The sequence below is a fragment of the Dermacentor albipictus genome, chromosome 1, assembly GCF_038994185.2.
Source record: "Dermacentor albipictus isolate Rhodes 1998 colony chromosome 1, USDA_Dalb.pri_finalv2, whole genome shotgun sequence".
Taxonomy (NCBI): domain Eukaryota; kingdom Metazoa; phylum Arthropoda; class Arachnida; order Ixodida; family Ixodidae; genus Dermacentor; species Dermacentor albipictus.
The window spans coordinates 142,496,670-142,520,202 of NC_091821.1; the positions used below are offsets into that span (position 1 = coordinate 142,496,670).

Genomic DNA, 23,533 nt, shown 5'->3' on the forward strand with positions numbered 1-23,533 from the left:
CATGCCTCTCTCTCTTGTCTCCTTTGTTCACTGGTGTTCTTCATATCTGTCCGTCTGTCCGTCTGTCCGTCCGTCTGTCCGTCTGTCCGTCTGTCCGTCTGTCCGTCTGTCTGTCTGTCTGTCTTGTCCTGTCTTGTCCTGTCTTGTCCTGTCTTGTCTGTCTGTCTGTCTGTCTGTCTGTCTGTCTGTCTGTCTGTCTGTCTGTCTGTCTGTCTGTCTGTCTGTCTGTCTGTCTGTCTGTCTGTCTGTCTGTCTGTCTGTCTGTCTGTCTGTCTGTCTGTCTGTCTGTCTGTCTGTCTGTCTGTCTATCTATCTATCTATCTATCTATCTATCTATCTATCTATCTATCTATCTATCTATCTATCTATCTATCTATCTATCTATGAGGTGCGGAGCGTCAACAGAACTATAATGAGAACACAAGCGAGCATACTGCTGGAGCAAATTGATGCTCCGAAGAACGTGTGTGTAGCCCGGATCTGTACTGCAAAAAGCTACGAAGAGAAATAGAAATAAAGCGTATAGAAAGGTGTTATCAGCGCCGTCACGTTGAGAAGTGCCATGACTAAGCCTGCTTCGGGAGTGAGAAGAAAAAAAGAGCAGTAGTGTCCTCCAAGCGTTTGCTCTCTAAGTATTCTATACTTTACCTGAGTCCTGTCCGGTCCTGGGCTGACTTGTGCAGGTACCCCCCAGGGCTCAGTTATATCTCCGCTCCTTTTCAACTTAGTCATGCTGGGTCTCCCCAGCAAACTACGCGAAATCGAAGGAATCCACCACGCTATATATGCAGACGATATAACGATATGGGCAGACCGCGGCAGTGATGGGCAAATTGAACACGCACTACAAACGGCCATTAACAAAGTGGAAGAGTACCTCCAAGGAACGGGCCTCAAATGCTCCCCGAGCAAGTCCGAACTACTCCTTTACCGGCCCACGCGCAGAGGCATGCCACCAAAGAGCTACACAGGACCCCGGGAGTACGAGGAAATCCGCCTGTACACCCAAGACGGAAACGCAATCCCCAAAGTGAACAAGATCAAAATCCTCGGAATGATCATTGAGGCCAACGGAGCTAACGGCGAAACCGTGAGGAAGATCGCAGGCAAAGTCATCAGCGCCACGAGACTCATAAAGAGAATAACCAATAGACACGCGGGCATGAAGGAAGACAACGTCATTCGGCTGATCCACTCATTCGTTGTCAGCCACATCGCCTATGTAGCCGCCTACCACAACTGGTACGTCGCGGAAAAGAACAAGATTAACACGCTCATAAGGAAAACGTACAAGATAGCCCTGGGCCTACCGGAATCGACGAGCACCGAGCTCCTGACTCAGCTGGGCATATACAACACCATAGAAGAAATAGCCGAAGCACAACGCATCTCGCAGCTCGAACGCCTGTCGACCACCACGACGGGAAGACACATTATGAACACGCTCGGCATAACGTACCACAACCAGCACGGCCAGAAAATGCAAATCCCCAACAAAATCAGAGAGACCATTACGGTAGCAACCATCCCAAGAAACGTGCACCCCGATTACAACCGAGGTAGACGAAAGGCAAGAGCCGAGGCTCTGCTCCGTTCATTCGGCAGGGACAGAAACGCGCGCTTTGTTGACGCAGCCGAATATGCGAACGGCCAAACATACGCCGCCGTAGTCATAGACGCAGAATCAAAAATCAGAACCACATGTAGTGTATACACCAAACACTCAGAAATAGCGGAGGAAGTAGCGATTGCGCTAGCCCTCACAGAACAGGAATGCGAAGTCGTACTAAGTGACTCACAAACGGCAGTAAAGAATTATGCCAAAGGTCGAATTTCCAAGGAAGCCATGTCCATTCTGGCCAAAGCGGGCAGATCCAAAACCGCGAGCTCGAGGATCATATGGTTCCCCGCGCACGTCACCACGGAAGGCGACGCGCTCCCGAACCTAAACGAGACGGCGCACCGGACGGCGCGAGACATGACCCGCCGCGCCGAACAGGGCAACGCCTCTCGTACGATAGCGAACGCTTCTCGAGCAGAACGGGACAGGCTCACAAGATACAACGACATCACCAGTGCATATTTGAACGCCAGAAGGATATACCCCCCGCCGAGTCCCAAATTGAACAGGAGGCAGGCCGTCGCCTGGCGACAACTCCAGACAAACACGTTCCCTAATCCATTCCGTCTCAAACGCATCTTCCCAGATAAGCATCAGGACGACACGTGCAAATTGTGCCAGGAAGGACCAGCAACACTCAAACACATGCTGTGGGAGTGCAATGTAGTTATAGGAGGGATGGCAGTTACTCCGGAGACCCTGTCGTCGAGGTGGGCCGCCGCTCTGCGCAGCTCAGACCTCGGAATCCAGACGTGGGCAGTCCAGCAAGCCCGTGAGGCGGCGTTGAGGCAGGGCCTTGACGTTCCTCCATGGGAGACCTGAGCCCGGGTCGCGTTAAACCTTGCCGGACGTACAAGAAAGTTGTATCCATCCATCCATCCATCCATTACCTGAGTCCGGAACGTCAATTACGGCTTAAACGAGATATCCGTCAACGCTTTTTTCAAGAGAACCAATTCCCTCTATGAAATTTTGGCGCCAAGAGGCTGTCAGCAATGTGGCGTTCCGGTGATCACTTTTCGATGCCATGGGTTGTTATCTGGTTAGATCGAACTTGTGCTTGTACCGTGGGGCTACCAGAAGACTGGTATCTGTACTCAGCTTCCTACAGCATTTGATCTGCTCACACAGTGTGCGCTTTTATCTTTCTTTGTCTTCCACTGGAAAACAAACGCATGTATCTGCAGTCACGTAAATTGAAGCACGTTAAAAAAAGCAGACGCGTTTTAAAACAGAACTGTAACCGTTTTATATACTTTATTCCTTCAATGCAAGTAACCCCCTCCCTCCTTTCTTTTACTTTTATTTGGTTCGACGACAGCGCGGCTTGCTTTCAGAGTGATCTCTGGGTTGTTAAACATGGCCTCTTTTAATCTATATCATCACATTTTACTCACCGGCTGCTTCCTATATGAGAGCCTTGGCACGGAACACGGAATTAGAAAGCATTTCGTCTCTTTCACGCATCATGCAAATCTATGCTTTTTTTTTCTCCTGTGCTCTCCCCAAAAAATGATTAGAAGGCAAATACGAAAGGGAGATTAAACGAGCTGCCTTCATCCTAGAGCCAGGGCGTGCAGATAAAACTTTTTTAGAGCCTACATAAGGCCTGAGCTTGAAAAAAAAAGGAGGAGGGTGAGTTCTTGTCTAGAAAGCTTAACTCACGCCATTAGTAGCTGCAAAGCGGTAAGACCAGCGGCAGAGAGCATCTAGGACGCCAGATTAGCGACAAGATTCATTAGCGCCTAATGAGCGAATTAACGGCTATTGTAAAGGAAAGAGGGTGAGCGTGGGGAGCGAGGGGGAGAGAGTCTGCGTTGTGTGCGTAGATGGTCCCTCGTGGCCTCTGCCCTTGAAGGAACGAGATTTCACGGCACTGTTCAGCCTTTGCTATAACTTAATTTTTTTATATGAATTTCCAATTAGGGGTATTTGGAATCGAAAAAAAAAAATTCGCCCGACCATTACACTGTCTGTAAACGTGCGCCATAGCCCAGTTTGTTTTTCATTCAATGTTACTACGAGAGGGAAAAAAAAGTTGCATGCGATGTGAAGGAGCTCCTCGAGTGCTAACCAGAGAAATAACGTTTATAACTGCTTCGACGGGAGTTAGGTGGTTGCTAGAAGAGTTGATCACTAGAGGAGCACTAGAGCCGGTTGGACACTATAGAGTAGTGTCAAAATAGTTATTCCTAGATGTCAGCTCGACGACAGCTTCTTACATCCCGGCATATGAAATAAGAAAAGTGGCTGTATGTAACACAAAGTATCATGTATAACACCATTTCGCATCCTGCAAGCTGCGATTTTCGTGGTCGAAGTACATAATTTTATCACTGGGTAATCTATGCAAACTCGAAAATAGCTTTGAACACACTAATGCAATTTTTTCTCGTTCTTTTTTTTTTTCATGGCGACAATGCCTTATGTTTTCACTAAAGTAAAAATAAGATTGTTCCCTCTCGCACCCATATTCCTGCCATCCTCCCCGCTAACTGTGAATTTTCAAGCTATACTGGAATAACGAGTAATGAAGTAGCCGACAGAATAGCTGCTTGGACGCATACAATAACACTTACTGCGTTTTCTGTATCGGATACCAAACAAGGGCTTCATGGACTGTGGCAGAAATTATGAAGGGCAATGTGGCTCCACAAGCGGATGAAATCATCTCTGTGTTGTACAACATAAAGGCGATTCGTTACGCTTCTCGCCAAACTTCAGGCTTTAACGGGCGCGATACAGACTCGTGTATCGTACCACTAGAAGAGGCCTTCTATAGTAGAGAACGTCGTTCCGGGACTGTTCTCATTGTGGCACCCTTCCCCCCCCCCCTCCCCCCTTATGCTTTTGCAGAGTAGTACAGCGTCATCAGCACAATGTGTTGGCGGGCTAGTTGGTGCGAATCCATGAATACTTTGTTTAGCGCAAAACAACAGACAAAAGAAAGACGACAGGACAAGGCGCTACTCTGACAAGGCGCGACAGGAGAGTAGCGCCTTGTCCTGTCGTCTTTGTTGTGTCTGTTGTTTTGCGCTAAACAAAGTATTCATGGACAGCGTAATCAATTGCCCACTATGGCTATGATGGTGATTTATTGCCATCCCCTTTGAAACGGGGCGGTGACAAATATACATCTAACCTGCTCGAGTTGTTCAGGTATGCTGTACTTGCTTTTCCTTCTAGAATTTTGTACATCTCCTTAATCTTTTTTTTCTTCCTCAAACCTTGTTTATCTACCTTGCACCGCTACGTATACCCGTAACGGATCCAGTCATATCAATCTCCTCATTGCTTTTTGTCCACCAATACTGTAAACGTCTCTTGATTATCTCAACTGCTACCGTCCACTTTAAATGCGAGCGCTTCTGGAAGGTGTACGTTACCTACAGGTCTCACTGGGTGAATAACTTCGCCTTCCATTACGATGTGCTGAGTGGACTCTGGATCTTTGCTGCAGCAGACACATGCCTCATCTTGTCGCGAATATTTGCTCCGGCGTGTTTTTGTCCTTAGGCAACCAGCTCGAGCCTCAAAATAGCAAGGCACTTTCCTTTGTGTTATCGTACAGATTTTCTCTTCTAATTTCTTTCTTCCCATTTTTGTAAATCTCTATGGTCTTTCTTGCTTCCATTCTTTGCATCCAGTTTACTGTCTCTGTTTCGCTCACTTTTTTTGATGATTCCTGGTTGTGTATTTACACTTTCACATACCCTGTGCTTGGTTGTCAATTTTCTTGACCTCATCCTCCATGCTGTGTCCACGCTTTTCGGTTGCGGACACTTGTGTATTTTAGTGACCCATTTATTTTCATCCATGATCCTGAATATTTTTTGAAAAATACTTTTACTCTATGCTTCTCTGACTTCGAAAGATGCCCAATCCATGTCGCCCTGCAGTGCCTAAATTGTGATTTTACTGTGGGCTCCCAAAGCCAACACGCCTACCCTTGGCCAACTTCCAACCCCGGCAAGGTATTCAATTTTAAGCACGAAATGGCCTTCCTTTCCAGACTCCACTCACCATCTCATATTCATAGTTTTATACATACTATCTTACCAGCAAGAGACCCATAGCGGTCGTCCACCGATCTTAGATATACGTCCTTTATCTGTAAATAAAGTGCGCGGACTTTGACTCAGCCCTCACAAATAAGGAGAAGCAGTGAAAATCCCGCCGGATTTTCTGTCTGGACAATGGGCGGATTATTCCCTATTCTGACATTCCTTTCTGTCCTTCTTTCTGACCTTCTCTTCTTATACTACTGTAATGCCATAGTGACTTTCTCGTGTCAATGACATTTCATACGACTTGGTGTGAACTTAACTATCCCGCCATGTAGCATGACTGGTGGCTGCTCATGCTTGTTACGGGTCATACACTGGCTGTGCACTGCGCACAATACGCATATACTTGTAACTTCATGATGCGACACTGAAGAGTCTTCTCCCCCCTCCCTTATTTTTCAGTGTTACCAAGTCTGATACATTTTTTTTAGATAATTTTCTCCTGCTTAAGCCTTCTTTATGTAGATGCTATTTCATTTTTTGGGTAAAGGAGGGGAGGGGCGGAATAACAGGCAGTTACAGTAGGCAAACTTCTCACTTTGTTGCATTTAGTAAACAACTAAAAGTTCCTTCACATCTTCTCAGTGAGCCACAATGCCACAGGTCGTCATGGTTTAGTTAAATTCATAATTATGCGCTGTCCCATAGAGATCTGTATGTATGAATATATATATATATATATATATATATATATATATATATATATATATATATATATATATATATATATATAGAAGAGAGAGAGAGAGGACGGAGGTCAACTAGACGAGTCTGCGGTTTGCTATCCTACACTGGGGGTAAAGGAAAGTGGGAGTAGAAAGAGGGAACGAGCGAGATAGTGAGCACTGCATACATATACTAGAACGCATAGCAGGACTACAGAATCGGTGACTAAGGCTGGCTTTCCTGAAAAACAGCAGTAGCGCACGACTAGCTTTCTGCGCCATCGATGGATGTGGCTATAGAGTCCAAGAATTCTGGTTTCCGAAAATGCTCGACTAGAGTCCAGTCGGCTTAGCGCGGTCTGTAAAGAGTGTGCTGGACGTCGCATTAAGGGCCAGTGCAGAACTGGCGTGCAATAGTTTCTTCAGACCTACAGGTGCCGCATGCACGCTGGCGTGTCAGCCATTCCGAGACCGAAAGAATATGCGTTCGTAAAATGCCCTCACCAAGCCGCAGGGGCGGTAGAGCAGTTTTGCATCGCCGTGGGAGAGATGCTAGTTGACATTTGGAGCTGCAACACACTGTCCAGTGTACATGGGCGATAACTAGATAGGCTCGGAGAGCTCTAAGAATCTTGTGTCATTGTGCAGGCAAGCAAAGGAAGTTATCTTGCAGCGTTCGTCCTCGGCCAGTGAATTTTATAAAGCGGCTATGAGCCGTGACGCTTTTTGCAAAGGAGGTCCTAGGTGGGGTGGACATACTTTGGAGCTAATAACGCGAGTTTCATAAAACTAATTAATAAAAATGTGCCAATGAACTTTTTATTGGGGGATTGTGGGCAGTTGTTTAAGTGGCAAAATTTGGAGGCGGTCACATTTTAATGACACACTTCACCTTCTCTCTCACTCTCTCTCTCTCTCTTTTAATCTGCTCCGTTGGTTTCTGGCCGAGTAAACTGCGCTGATACCAGATATGGTGCAATCAAAACTGGCGAGGTCCTAGAACTTGTATATTCCGCGATCGCGTGGGTCACGTAAGTCGCGTGGACGCTTGGGTGGATGAGCTGAGCCAGGCTGAACCAACGAAAACCCTTTTTGTGGTAGTGTACTGTTTCTGAACCTGTGTCTTGCGACCGAAGTACATTCTCAAAGCCAAGAAGTAGTGACATGCCGGACAGGCAAGCTTTCGGCATCTTGCCAAATGTGGCGGACAACACGAACAGTTAAATGTGCGTCACCTAAAGCCAAACTAGAAAAAATATCCCCTGCGATGGAAGAAGAACGTGAACAGTTCTTCACGCGTAGTTGGAAATAAAATAAAATTGCACTCATCGTGTGTCTCCTTGCACGGCATTTCAATGATTAAAAGTTTAAACACAGCTTCGCTTATAGGAGATTCCAACGAGTGTGGCCGATCTGCCGTTTTATGGTATTGCCCTACCACAAGTGCCGTGGCTGGTATATTTTTAAGGATAACCCGGACGCAGATCTCGCGCACATACTCAATTATGCAGGAAAACGTACGGCAGGACAACCACCCAGGTAGTTCAATGGTAGCGCAATACACACATAATGCGGCAGGTGTGGATTCGGCTACCACCTACCGCAAGTTGTCATATGATCCACTTTCATTTTCCTTTTGTTATTATTTCGAAATTTCAAATAAAATCCAACAGCTAATTTCCCACGTGTTTCCCAGGCTTCATGGGCAGTTGGATTTCATGTGGTTGTAACCAGAAAAAAGTCTACCCTTTATTCTTCCGTTATCCTTTATTCTTCCACTATCCTTTATTCTTCTAGCTGATAACTTGCTGAAAAGTACACGAAGGGTATTTATGAGGGACCGAAGCATCACATGAACTTGCCGGTCTTCTTCGGACAATTTGTAGGGAGTCAGCGCTGTGGACTCTATTCTGTCAGCGCGAAGTGCAGTGCAAGTGCTGGCTGGTCTTAATCCAGTGCTTGCAAGTCTCGAGTGAGTCCCATAGCTCACCCGCAGCCTCCTATTCGTGCAATGACCACTGGCTCTTTGGTAGTCCCAGATGTCGCCAACGCACATCACCAGCTATGGAACTCCACTTTGGTGTCACGGTGCTTCACTGCACGCCCAGTCATCACTTCCTCCTTCTTTTCTTCTTTCTATTACCCCTTTCCCTCACCCCCAGTGTATGGTAGTAAACCGGACGCTCGTCTGGTTGACCTCCCTGCCTTTGCTCTCTCTCTCTCTGCTATCTCTTTTTCTCTCCCTTGCTGATAACACAATAGAATGAATAGAATTTATTGATTGGAAAGACAGAGAGGTCGACCTGAGCTAGTGCGCTCTAGTCTGCTACTCTGCACTGGGGAAGAGGGAAGGGGAGTGAAAGTATTGGGATGGATGATGATGATAAGAGAAGTGGTGAGTGCTTATGTATACATGAGACAGTTGCCTCGCTAGAGCCGCTCGTCGAGCTTGGTGTCCTGCACGAACTTCAACAATACTTTTGTTGCACGCACTGAAATTGCAGTGTCGGGCCATGGGCCGAGGATAGCTTCCTCCGACCGTAGTTGTCTGCCAACGCTGGCTAGGAAACTGTCTAACGTCCTTCGCTCCAGCATATATGCTGGGCAGTCGCACAGTACGTGTTGCAGTGTTTCGGGCATCTGGCAGTGCACACAATCGGGGTTGTTCGATTGGCCGATGAGGTGTGCGTAGCGACGGGTGAAAGCAACGCCGAACCGAATCCTGTGTAGCAATGATGTTTTGCCCCGTGTAAGCTTCGGGGGTAAACAGAATTTACCGTCTGGGTCAATCGTATGTAGACGTCTGTGAATATTATCAGAGTGGGCTCTGTAAGCCTTTGTAAGGTCCTGCATGAGTGCCTTGATCATGGAGTTGGTGTCAGGTCGCGAGTAGGCAATCCGTACTTCATCAGAGCAAAAAGGAGGCCGATCTTGCCTCACTGTCAGCGAGTTCATTACCAAAGACACCACAATGGCTAGGCATCCATTGAAAGGTAATCACGTGGCCACTTAACTCGGCACTGTGACAAAGTTCGACGATTTCCAGCACGAGCAGATAGTATGGTCCTTTCTTTAAAAAGTATTTTAGCGCCTGTAGCGCTGATTTGGCATCGCACAAGATCGTCCATTTATGGGGTGTCTGCGTTCTCATAAAACGGACAGCCTCTCGTATTCCCGCAAGTTCTGCAGCCGTAGATGTCGATTTGTGGTCTAATCGAAATCGTTGAGTAATTCGAAGTTGTGGGATGACAAATGCGGCCGTTGTGGCAGATGGCGTGACCGAACCATCGGTATATACTTGTACAGTCCCACTATATAATGTAAATATATGGGACAGGGTGAGCTGCTTCAAGCCAATGGAGGAAACGTGAGATTTCTTCCTAATTCCGGGTATCTGAAGCCTCACTAGTGGTCTTGGCAATGTCCATGGAGGTGTCACGGGGATGTCGGTGGCCTGGAATCTTGCAGGTACAATGCTTGCGTGACATGCAATAGCTTTAGAAAAAGCACAGTCAAGGTTGGTGCTTGGAAGTGTTGACAGTGGATGGTGTGAGTGTCTGGTTAGCAGGCGAAGATAGGTTCGCACAGGTTCAGAAGACCAGTATATGTCGATAGGACAAGCCCGTGCTTCCGCTATTGTGCCCTTAGTTGACGTGCAGCGTGGCAAGCCAAGACATATTCGTGGTGCTTGTGCCTGAAGGCTCTCCAGCGTGCGTATACAAGAGGACCCCATGTTAGATAACACAGGCATGCTGTAGCGTATGTAGGCCACAAAAAGTGCCTGGTACACTTGGAGCAAACTTCACTCAGAGGGGCCCCATCTCAGTCCTGATATTACACGAAGAACGTGTATGAAGTTGGTCAGTTTAGCCCTAAGCGCAGTAACATGTTTGGTCCAAGAAAGGCTGCGGTCTATTATCACGCCAAGATATCTCTGGTGGGTGACTAAAGGGAGCGCTGTTCCGTCGACGACGATTGGATAATGTGACATTGATTTGCGCGTGAATGCCAGGACTGCACACTTAGTTGCTGAGAGTTGCAGGCCTCTACGGCGCAAGTACTTCGCCGTTATGGTAGCCGAAACGTTGGAGTCTTGCACGCACTTGTGGACGTGTGACCCCAGATGACCAAATACAGATATCATCCGCGTACGTACTGATACGCACTGTTTCAGGTAGCTCGTCTGCAAGGCCCACCAGTATGATATTGAACAATATTGGGCTAAGGACACCACCCTGCGGAACACCCCTGCGAACGTCATGTCTATCAGTCTCGCCATCCGAAGTGGACATGAAAATGGTGCGGCCACTGAGGTAACTCTGCAGCCATGCATACATCCGGCCACCACTGATAACACAAAGTTCGTAACTCACAGACACGTATGTTGCTAGGCTCGTATTAGCGCGCCGCGAACGCAAATTCAGTTAGAAAGCAAGTTCGTTTGTACCTCGGTGGCTCCCACATGGTCAGTCTCGATAGACTCGATCGTGGCTGCAGCGCGTCCGTTTCAATGTCGCTTCCAGAAACACTGCTTATTTAAAATTCAGTTGTCCAGCACGTCCTTGTGTCTGACCTATAGTTACCCGCCAAGGTGGCTTAGCGGCTATGCTGTTGCGCGGCTGAGCACGAGGTCGCGGGATCAAATCCCGGCAGCGGCTGCCTTATTTCGATGCGGACGAAATATAAGAACGGCCGGGTCCTATGCATTGGGGGACTTTAAAGATCCCCTTGTGGTCAAAATGAATCCGGCGTCCCCACTACGGCGTGCCTCATAATCAGAGCGTGATTTTGGCACATAAAACTCCAGGATTTAATTCAATTGTGACCTGTAGCGTTGACGAGCACTTGGACCCAATTGTAAGCATTTGCAAGATCTTCACTACCCCAAGGGCTTCCTTTAGTCATGCACAATGACACACACACAGGACCTTCATTGGCCGTGGCTGAGCCCTGCCTCTGGTCTGCGCACAACTAAGACTAGCATTCCAGCGGCATACAGACCTCCGTGAGGCTGTAAGCCGCGATGCTTGTATGTCACGTATACATGGGTACGCTGGATGCATGTGTGCGTGCGTGCGTTCGTCGTTATATTTAAACTCCCTCTCCCTCCTTCCCCCTCTCTCTCACTCAGTCACTCACTCTCTCTCCTTCGCTCTCTCTCGCTCTCTCACTCTCTCTCTCTCTCTCGTATACTTAGATAACAGCGCACGCCAAATAGCCCCAGCCCGTCAACATTTTGTCCGCACGCACAGTGCAGCTTCAGGACATTGAACAACGATAGTTATTTTATGCACTTTGCTTGCATCTAGTTTTTATTTCTTTAGTTATTAACCACCACCACTGTACGAAACTACAACTAATGGGGCGGGAAGCAATTGGAAAAGTGTTCGGAGCTTTCACTGTAGAATATATATATATATATATATATATATATATATATATATATATATATATATATATATATATATATATATATATGTTCGTATGAACAGAGGTCAACATTTTTATTCGTCCGCAAAACCTCGCAACGCGACGAGACACCCCAGATATCCCTGTAGAGGTATACGGAGGGACTTCATTCCCGCGCTGGTGCACATCGTATACGAAATCGCTAAAAGGGGTTACGATGATGACGGAAAGTGTGGTGGCGAATGGAAAGGGCAAGGGGGGGGGAGGGGGTGTAAATGGACAGGAAGTGGCCGGTGGCGAGTGTCGCCACTCGTGCGAAAGCGAATCGGAAACGTCGCGACGGTTCACCTGCGGCAGAGCGCAAGATTGAGTGTACCTACATCTTGCGCCGTTACCTGCAGTGACACAAGCGATGCGATCGGAGGAGAGAGACCGCGCGCGAGCTGGTGGGCCGCGCGGGCGGAGCGAGTCGGTCCGCGATTAGCTATCGATTTGGCAATTAATTCCTCGTCACCCCCAGGGGCCGCGACCCTTGACGCCCATCCCCTCTCGCTACACCGGACAGGGCAGCGGCGAAACGGGTGGCGGCGTGAATCCGCCGGCGTGCGCGATCCTAATGCAAAATCGAACAGGCGCCGGGATAGAGTCGATTATTAATCCGACCGAAATGGTCCCCTCGATGGACGCGCACGTTTTGCAATTAGTAGAAGTCGCGAGCGTCACCCGCGAAGCCATTCTTTAAAACGCCTTGCGAACGTTTCTTTATTTCTTTAATTACGTGGGCCACGCTGCCAATATACTCGCTACCGACGTCTTTTCTTCACTGTCACTGACGAGCGATGGAGATTCGATAACGGGAATGCAAGCGCTTCCGGCCACTGCGAGCAATTCTACTTATCTTGGCGAATGCAGTGTTCGCGCCGTGAAACGACGCAGTGTATGCGTATAGAAGTTCACCAGCACAGAGATCGTCAGCTTCACTCATTTTTTATCGCTACACCGTTCTTCTCTTTGTGTGTGTGTGTGCGTGCGTGCGTGTGTGCATGTGTGTGTGTGTGTTTGTGTGTGTGTGTGTTTGTGTGTGTGTGTGTGTGCACATACACACTTTTATGCATATTGGTGAATAGCATATGCAATTGGTGCATATTGGTGATTTTTATGCACACACACGCAATTCTTATGCATATTGGTGTATTATTGGCATGCTGAACATTTTGGTCCATGAACAAGTAATCAATCAAAACATTACACACAACTAAATTTTGATTACATTAGCACGCAGTTTAAAAAAAACAAATCATGAAGTCGTGCAACACCTGCTGTGGCCCAGCTTTAAATAGTGCTTATCGCAACTCGTGACATCCGGCTTTGCTCTTTCCTGTATCGCCTTTATCTATGTATAGATTTACACTCTCGCGCTAAGGCGTATTTGATGCACTATACGTACGAGTCCGAGATTTGTGAAACAGGTTACTAACCGAACCACCCGTCTCCTCGCTCTTCTTTTTTTTTGGGGGGGGGGGGGAGGGGGGAGTAGTGAGTGGCGGGTCGAAGGTGGGTGGGGCTCTCGTCGATCACTGATTGTCACACACCTGCTGGTACAACACTTAGCAGCGAATAAGTTTCACCAGCGCAAAAAATATAAACTAAAAAAATAACGTGAGGATTCCAGTCAACTGACCTCCCTAATGCATATTTGGAGATAGCCAAGCCAAACATATTAAACGCAAAGTTTCTGGGTTTCAATAAAGAAATGTTCCACACTCGCGAGCATTCGTAGAAGGACATATTCCGAAAGAGCCGCGGCTAAGGAATAAAAGTAGGAAAACGAAGACGCACGGTGCGTCACCCACGCTTTCAACTTGATTAGCTGTGCGCGAAGCCTTAATTTCATTTGCAGAACCGAATCGCGACGAAGGCCAGTGACTGCGCAGGGGAAGAAAGCGTGGCGGTTGCCGCGCCGAATTGCGGCCGGCGGCAGAGTTATTCCAGCGCGGTCGACTCGGCATGGAGAGATCGAAGGTGTGAGGCGCGCAAGCGCTCGCGCGCCACAAACGCACGCACAATCAGGCCCATCCACGTCAAAATACCAACAGACGAGCAGACGCGAAGAACGAAAAGCACGCCTGCGGGAAAGACGAAATACGCGCTCACCTGTCGCAATGTGCGCCAAATGAATTTGTGTGTCTGTGCCCACGGGTGGGCGGCCCTGCTTTCGGACCAGAAAATATAGCGGAGCTCATGAGTCTTCTTTACGAACGCTAGTCTGAGAGCCGCGGGTTACTTGGCCAAGGCTGCATCGCTGAGATAGCCCCTCAATGCGTTTTTCTACTTTCTTTTTCTTTCCTAGCTGCTGCTGTCGTCGTTATTTTTAAAGGTGCCGAAACGAGCTTTTGTCTCATTCTAATTTTATTATGTGAATAGGGTAGAGCGCGCGTCATTGGTAAGAATGGGAAAACTTGTAATATTTTACCACGTACCACGAAAAAAAAAAAAGCTTTTTAAGCCACCTTGTTTCTGCCTATATGTACGGTTTACGAGACGTATTGTTTCCGTCCACCGCTTTAAATGACATCATCAAACGAACCACAGTTGCCGCCAACTCGCAACACTGAGCGCGTCATTGTCACACGAATGCAAGCAGAGAGCTCTCAGCGGAAAGCGTGTGAAACAAATACCACAACTAATGGGGCAGTGCAATTTGTCTACAGGTGTTTATTGTTATTTTATTTGTTCATTACGACTTTGGTGTGAGCGCTGCTGGGTAACCTCGACGCAAACCAATCGGTGAGCCCAAGTGATGTATATGCACTGACGAACTAGCGGGCGTAGATGAAAACGCGAATGGGGACGGAGAAAAGTTGCTCGCGTCCATGATCTGAAATCGATACACAACCAGTTGCGGAGCGTTCATTACAGCCATGACCTTCAGCGGGGAATCATGAATCAAATCACGCCGCTTGTTCACACGAACGAACATATATAAACGTCGAAGGAAGGCGCCTTGTATGCTTACCATACATTGGTTCTTGTTCTTTCATTTTCTTTTCGGCCGAGTGTATATACGCAAGAGGCGTACGCGAACGCGCGCAGCCGTAATTTGTGTGAGCAGTGTGCGCTTTGCGCCCGTTCGGGGTGTATACGTATTTCAACTTGCGCCGAGGCGCCTGGCAGCCGCTTCGCGGTTCATGATCATGCAGAGCAAGGCCCGTTCACTATATGCGAGTCACATGAACTGGAAAGGGTATATTGAGCACCGCGTAGGGACACGCAAATGCGCGAGAAAGACGAAAATGAGTACAAAAGTTGGTGAAAATAAAAGGCCCCGACGAGGATACGCCGCTGCGAACCTGCCGCCCCTGCATATAGATTCATAAGCTGCAACTCTGACTTTTCGCCACCCTTTCGCAGCAGTGGAGTTGATTTGCGAAAGCGCAGACACGCGATACGAGTGCGCAGCCATTCTCGCTCGCGCACCAAGCAGACGAACATTACGAGAAACACGTCGAAAAAAAAAGAGGGGGTGGGGGGGTTGACACAAAACGGGACTTAGGCGAGATATATAATAAGTGAACGAAAATGAAGAAACGAATGCAACCGGCAAACTAACGATATAACACAGAGACGGAGGTGTGTATGAGATGCTCTGCACCAAATATCGCTCCAGCGTGCTCCACTGAGTTGGTCAAAAATGTTCCAGTGCCGCAACGAACGTTGCACGCTTGTACATTCGCTGAGCAGAAAGATGACTTTAACATTATTTTTCCTCTGCCGTGTTTCTTTGTCCATATCGACTTTTCAATGACTCCATTTGCTCGTGATGAATCATAAAACATGCAGATGGGCAATATTTCGTAACGAGTTTCGTCATGCGCTCCGGCGGAAGCTGTGCAGTTAATTAATGTCCCCCAGAACGGCCAGCACAACCCGTAGCCCCGCTGGTGCACAGCGGGCCAGTGGGTCGCGGCGTCCTTTAAGCCTGCTGCTGCAGCTGAAGGGAGTTCTTTTTTTCTTCTTGATTTTTTTTTCCTCTCTGCGGACTCACAAGCCTCGTTACACGCCATTCGCGGCGCCTGTTCCACTGCGCACATTGTTTCGGCCATGTGGGAGAAGATAATTAGTGAAAACGCTCTTAGCGGTCAAAATTTTCTTTCGGAGCCGGGCCTGTCGGCACTCGCGTGTTATGACCGCAAGAAAACGAGTGCACCGTTATAATGAGCGAAATCGCTTAATATTTCTTAATTAACTTTGTTTGATGCTTTACAAGTCGCGTCGCTGAAATAGGAAAATATAATACTACTCCTGTTCTCGGTTACGCAAAGATGAAGGAACAATAATGACAATAGCAATCCTTTTTAAGACAACCGCAACGTGGTGTGGCATTTGACGCCCCTTAATTGGAAATTTGACAGCGGCAGCAAGTAGCCAGTTTACCTAGCTTTCCAGTAGGTTTTGCTTAGCAGCTCGACACAATAATAAAAGGCGGATTCCCTTACGATTGCTAAGCCTGGTTTAGACATGAGATGGTGGAGTCACCGTGTGGTGCGGTGCCGCCGTATGGTGCACCGAGCAGTGCAACTCATGGCATTTTCGTTCAGCGGGAAACTGACAAACTCGTAAGCAAACCAGATGAGTCAACATATTCTGCTACGTATTTTGTATTATTATTATTATTAGTAGTAGTAGTAGTAGTAGTAGTAGCAGTAGTAGTAGTAGTAGTAGTAGTAGTAGTAGTAGTAGTAGTAGTAGTAGTAGTAGTAGTAGTTGTAGTAGTAGTAGTAGTAGTAGTAGTTGTAGTAGTAGTAGTGGTGGTAGTAGTAGTAGTAGTGGTAGTAGTACAGCGAAGCTGTATATGGCGAGGGTTCAGTGCATTTTTGTTCCCCGTGAACAACTATCATCATCAATGGCTCACACCCCCGTAAGCAATCATACTCCCGTAAGCAAGCAAAAAATTCAATGACTCCTAGTCCCGTAAGGTTCAATGCTACTCACTTTGCCTTAATTAGCTGCGATGACACTACTACTGTTGTCGTTTTCGGTGATTTCAATGTGGATGTGTCGGTGCCGAAAATGGACCGGTTTACGCGTTCCGTGTTGCAGACGTATCTCTTGCGATGCCACACCGATCCGGCCCGACCACCCACCCAGTGGCGTACGTGCATCGATTTGACATTATCAAAGAATGCGATTGCAGTTGCGAGGGAAGTAACGACCACCGAAGAGGGCAATAAATGAGTGTGCGTACCTTTCGTCACGATGACCACGCAGCAAGACAATAAGTGATTTCGTGCCTTTGTTCAAAATTATGCGTCACCTCCGTGTCGTGTGGTAAACGGCTTCGCTGGTCAACCACCTTCACAGAGTGGAATGGCTCATGATATATTATTATTATTATTATTATTATTATTATTATTATTATTATTATTATTATTATTATTATTATTATTATTATTATTATTATTATTATTATTATTATTATTATTATTATTATTATTATTATTATTTTACATTATTGATTAGCAGTAGTATTGCTTCCAGATCATCGCAACAAAGTTGACAAACTGGTTCATTAACCAGTACTGAAAACACTAAAATGAACATCCCTGAGTGCGCTTGTGATATATATACAGGTTGTCCCACATAACTTGAGCCAAAGTTTTAAAAATGAAAGGCACTCCGGACGCGAGTTGAACCAAACGCATAAGGTTGGCGTTGGCCTAGAATTACTCAGGCTATTCTTTTTATTTTCCCCTGAAGTAACGGATTAGTTATGTTTAATTAATCAACTTTTTAAGTATTGGCTGCAGACCCCAAGTGTGATACGCAAAGTTGTCGATCACCTTGAGAAATCTCTCAATAAATTGTTTCCTACACGATATATCTCACGGTGTCCTTTTTTCCGCGTTCCAAAGAAAGCCCGCTAAACATGAAAAAATGGGCGCTTGCGCACTGTTACCAAGATACCAAGAACAATAAAGGGCAAATTACTTGTACTTACTAATTGAATTAAGACATGATAAATTAATGGCAATCAAAGTGGACTTGCCGCAGATGGGCAACGATCCCACGTCGTCGCATTATGCGTGCGATGCTGTGTATATATATATATATAAACAATAGGATTCCAACAATGCGATCCGCAGCAAGCCAGCGTACAGATATTAATCAAGCTCAAGCGTGCTAGGCTCCGTTTCTGAGAGGTTGCCCAGGGCATTTCGATAATCCGCTTACACGAGGATTAGCACTGAGGATAGCGACGCCAGGACTCCAAGCTTCGTCGCGGGCCAAAAGGGCCCCCGTTTTTCGAGCCAACTCTTCTCCTTAGCCCTGTATCGAGGCAGCAAGCTGTAATCTTGCGCGGAAATATTTGTTGTTTTCATCGCGAGTCTGCCGTTTCTCGCCCTCCAGCCTTCGGGATTCGCACGCTAGTTGTCGTCATCGCTGCTGCACGCTATCTTTTGCGTGTGGCGGTATCTTCCTCTGGATGTTCTGTTTGCCTCCTGGGGCTATAATACGCTCAGTACCTCTTCTTGTGCCTCACCACGTTGCCAGAGGTACAAAACCCCGCTCTGGTATGCTTAGAAATATTTCTTTTTTCTTTTTCTTTTTGCTTGCTTTTTGACTGTTCTTGGTTGATAACGACGTGCGTACGGTTAAAAACGCGGGCGCTAAATCTATACTTCCTTATAGATATAGTATTACGTTAAGAGGTGAAGCATCATAAGGAAGGTCTGCGCAACGCCGAGGTGGAAAACAGTAGATTTCTTCGTTTATGTCCATGCACGAGGCAAAGTTAAAGATACACAGTCTCGATAAAACCTGACTAGACATTAAGAAACGAGTACTTTCACACGTGTTCTCTGGGCAAACCAAATCAAACGTTAAGAAATATAGCTGATATTGTTGCGGCGTGGGAAACTTCAGGGACAAACGCACTAGTCAGCAGGAAAAGTTACAAGAACGGACTGTTTAATACCGCGTGCTAGTCACTTCTTAATGTTCTTCTGCTTCTTCGCTATGTTTCCTTTAAATGTCGATATATCTTCTCATCGTCATCGTCCTTGCTCCACTACAGCCGCGGCATTTGCCTCCCTTGCCAGGGAAGCATCGTCCCGATGCTCAACTTAAGCTTGTGCATGTATGAAATATTAAAACGCGAGTCACTCGCATGAGTACGGCTTCACGCGCACCCTATGCACCACTTCGGGTAGGTGCTTGGGGCGCCGTGAGCAGGTGAACAGGTTTCACCATCTGGCACGACCTCGTACGTCACGTCGTTCAGGCGTCAGATCACTATGTAGGGCCCAAAATATTGCCTTACCAGTTTTTCAAGAAGTCTCCGACGCCCTATGGGTGCCCAAACCCACCCTTTCTCGCCAGATGTGTAGACAGCGGATTCGTACTGACGATTGTACCGCGTTGCATCCTTGTCTTGCTGGTTGCGGATGCGTACACATGCAACCTGTCGGGCTTCTTCGGCACATTGAGCAAATTCTTCAGCATCTGCATGGATGTCGTCACACTCGTGCGGCAGCATTGTATCCAACGTTGTCGTGGCTTCGCGACCGTGTAACAAGCTGAAAGGCGTCATTCGAGTCGTTTCCTGTCGAGCGGTGTTATATGCGAAGGTTACATTAGGCAAAATCTAGTCCCAGTTCTATGTTCCACGTCGGCGTACATACAAAGCATGTCCGCGAGTGTCTTGTTCAAACGCTCCGTTAGTCCATTCGTCTAGGGATGATAGGCAATCGTTTTCTGCTGGGCTGTGCGCTGAGTTTGAGAACTGCGTCTTGAAGTTTGGCCATGAACGGGGTTCCCCTGTCAGAGTTTTAGCAGTGCCGTATTACGGTAAGGTAAGTGAGGTATATGGTACGGTATTACCGCTCCGTACTAACCTACCGCGATGACCGAAGACGTTTTAGCTGCGTGTGCTGCTCGATGCGTAGGGTAATGGAATAATGATGATAGCAGCTAACATTGGGGCTTTTCAGAATACAATAACTGTGTGCTGAGCTCGAAGCATTCATTTTGACGAATACTAGAACGCTTTAGCCCAGAACACCTATATAAACTTACAGAAGGGAAACTACCTTCCACAGTGCAACGGAAATAAGAGTAGTGGTGGCGTTGTGAACTTAAGTATGCAACCGAGACGACTCTGGCAATATCAAAACTAATATCATCATCATTACGTAGTGAGCAATATGGCCGCCACAGTAGGGGCTGGTGGGGTTCGTTGCGCTGCTCGCTCGCTGGTTTTGGACGTTTTGCTGTCGCTTTCGGAGGGGTGTTCATGTGTATGGTACTCTAAAATTACTACCAATACCTTTATTATATCGCCAGGTGACCGATAGGCCTCAACTGGCAAAACAACACGTCAGACAAGTAAGCTAAACTAATGTCATCATCATTACGTAGTGAGCAATATGACATCTACGGTAGCGGCTGGTGGGGTTCGTTGAGCTGCTCGCTCGGTGGTTTTGGACATTTTACTACCGCTTTCGGAGAAGTGTTCGTGTGTACGATACTCTAAAATGACTGCCGAGACCTCTATTATATCGCCAGGTGACTGAGAAGAATCAACTGGCAAAAAACACGTCAGTCAAGTAAGCTTACATTGTTTATTGTCAATCGTGAATGAAGCAGTAGATGCCCACAATTTTTGTACAGGTCAGGTGAAGCTAATTTTGTCTGTCACTGAGTTTACAACATACAGAAACACAGATAGTAATCTATTTAACGGAATTGAAAGCTGAAATCAAGCGAAGTTTTCTCATCGTGTTTGGCGTGCCGCTAAAGCAGGAACAACGATATTGTGCTCGGCTACACTCGTACTTGTGTTGCGTACAATGCTGTTTGACGTGTTTCATACTATACGTATGTTGTCTGCCTTCGACGATCTCAGCTAGATTAAAAAAGAAGCATAAGAAGTGCTCGGCAAAGTTGTACTGTCAGTAAGGTAAGCTCGAGCTGCAATGTCGCATTGTTTCCATAACACATTGGCGATATATGCACGAAGGGTAGAGGGGAAAAAAACGTTATGCTAAATTTTAGATCACATATTGTGTGTACTTGATATTTCTGCTGCACATTTGGTGTTCAGGTGCAGCAGTAAAGGTTTTGACACAAGTGGAGTACTCGTAGGAAGGCGAGGAACGTTATGGAGACGACAGTGCTTACAAGGACCTCTGCAGATATTGTGCATAAAGGAGGACACTAAATAAACATACAAGTATGCTCAATTAATGCTCACAGATCCTTCTAAAATGCAATTTACGGTTTCATGTTGAAAAAACATCTCCGTTTGCCTGTTCAACAATGCAAAAATGTTACAAGGAGGTGGACACTTCAGTTGAGTAACAGATGTGGGCAAGGGAAGCCTCAGCCTGCAGCCAACGTTTCAACAATCAAACATATTTGTGAGGGCCGTGACGAAGATAAGTTCCCACGCTGAAGCTTCCCTTGCTTGTCCCCTGTTGAATGGCTGAATGTTAAACCAAACTTCTATTATACTTCAAAATCTATTTGGGAAAACACTGTCCTCAGGGATGTCATCTGCTGTTTGAACAGAAAGAAAAATTGTTTTTATTCGTTTGTCATGTTTGAGAAGTGTGGAGTAGGCCAGCTGTGTGAAGTAGCCTGTTCTAGCCATCTCGTACGGTGCAGGGCTAGCCTAGTTACTGATTTCATGCAAACTGTACATGAGCCTTTTGTAGCTAACAAATGAAAAATGCAATATCCAAATCTAATTCTAATCCTATTACTTACCATCTTAACAATGTTCCCTTAGATTTCGTCATGTCCTATATATATATTGGTATATGCTATTCACTTGCTCGGGTACTTACAGTGCCACTTTTCCAAAGCACTGTCTACTTTAGAACTACACCTTTACAAGACGGTAGTACGCTCAAAACATGAATATGCATCTGCAATATGGGATCCCAGTCGCGTTGGTCTTATTACTTCACTTGAAGTAGAACAAAATAACTCTGCTCGTTTCATTCTTTCTAATTATAACCGTACCGCGAGTGTAACCTTAACGAAACTAACCAGCACTTTTACCCCTAGCTAATGGCCGCAGTCGCCATGTTTCGCTTTTTCATAAATTTTTCCGTCGTACCACACTTCACGATGACTTCGTACCTCGGTCTCAAATACATTTCAAACTGCATCGATCATCGAAGTAACGCAGGGATTCATTCTTGCTACACGAACTCTTTCTTTCAATCTTTCATCCCCCGTACATCTCAGGAATGGAACCACCTTCTCTCGAGTATCGTAGCCATCACCGATAACACAATTTTTTTGGAAAACAGTAGCTAACGTTGTATAATAAGGATAATTATTGTATTCTCCTGATTGTTCCAGCGACGAGTTGTCACGCTAGCTGGAACTCGTCAACTCGTCATTACGCGGCCAGACGCGGCAGAACACTGATGACAGAAGCCGTGTATGTAGCCATTACGCCTTTGAAACGCCGCACCTGATAATATTCACCGTCTTTAAACACGTTCGCCTAGTAGCGGCTATTGAATGTCGGACGCATAAACTGGCTGAGATATTATTGTAGTCTAATTAAAATGAACCTGCGTGATGCTGCACTAAGGAAACGACCACCCAATTCGCAAATATAACCGCCGTACAATTTGAATCGATAAACGACACGGAGTGCAATCGATATCAGTGGGCTGCTGCTTATCACAGGTCAGTGAGGTCTCAAAAACTTTGTTCAAGTAATTAAGCATAGACTTTAATAACGTAACTTTAATAAAAGCAATTGTCTGTCTATTTTGCAAAAAATTACATGTTGACTGTGTCTGACGTTTATTATATGTACATATACATATATGAAATATTTAGCCGCGTTGAGCGCCCCTAGCAGAAAAAAATACAAATTATAGTATGCCAGCAAATTATAGTAGCTCCACTTGCGCGCTTATGCTGGAACGCGCCGCGGTTGATTTTTCGCTCTCTGTGGTGATCGCTGGAACTTGAGAGTGTGCGGGGCCTGGCTTTAGGTTGTCCATAGATGCATTATACACACAGTGGGGCACCGTACCTATATAAGGACGACGTTTTCGACGATAAATCGAGTTGCTTCAGCTGCTGTGCCCCACTGGGCAATTTTTGTCTCTGCATACCAAGTAAAGTAATCGATGGCGACAATAATCAACCTATTCTCCATAATAGAAATTGGAAGCTCCAAGAAAATCCATGCATTTTATGGCGAATGGCGTTCCCGGCACCCCTGCAGGATGTAAGAGACCATCTGGCTTGTCGGGTGCCGCTGTGCGTCTTCGGCAGTCATGAAAATTGCGTACGTGATGTTTAGCAGCGGCTGGGAGCTTCGGCCAGTAATACTTGCGCCGAAGCCGGGACAATGTTCGTGGGTAGTCTAGATGACCAAAGTTGGCCTCATCATGACACGCTGTGAGAATTTCATTGCGAACCAGGTACGACCAGTAAGTAGGTGTTGCCCGTCGGAGAAAAGTTCTTCTTATATAGAATATTCTTCTTCAAACAAAATGACACATGTCTTCTTGCAAACAGCCGCGGCACATCTTTAGCTCGGCCTTCCAACAAATCAATAAGTGGAAGTAGTTCTAGGTCGTCGGCCCTGCTACCGTGAAATGGTAAATGTATCGACGACAACCAAGCATGTAGCGTCCCTGTCCTTATCCTCAGTGACAGTCGGCTCTATTGGTGGCCGAGAGAGGCAGTCGGCGTCAGTGTGCTTTTTCCCTCAGTTGTATATGACGGTCATGTCG

General features: G+C 46.6%; 1 protein-coding gene and 1 long non-coding RNA gene across 2 annotated transcripts in view; both read left to right on the forward strand.

Moving 5' to 3' along the window:
- The window catches only part of LOC135900058 (neuropilin and tolloid-like protein 2), a 465,151-nt gene that overhangs the window by 150,106 nt on the left and 291,512 nt on the right, over positions 1-23,533 (forward strand). The window lies entirely within an intron of this gene.
- LOC135900059 (uncharacterized) overlaps positions 1-23,533 on the forward strand; it is a 69,417-nt gene that overhangs the window by 14,538 nt on the left and 31,346 nt on the right. The gene's annotated exons all lie outside the window — the stretch shown is intronic.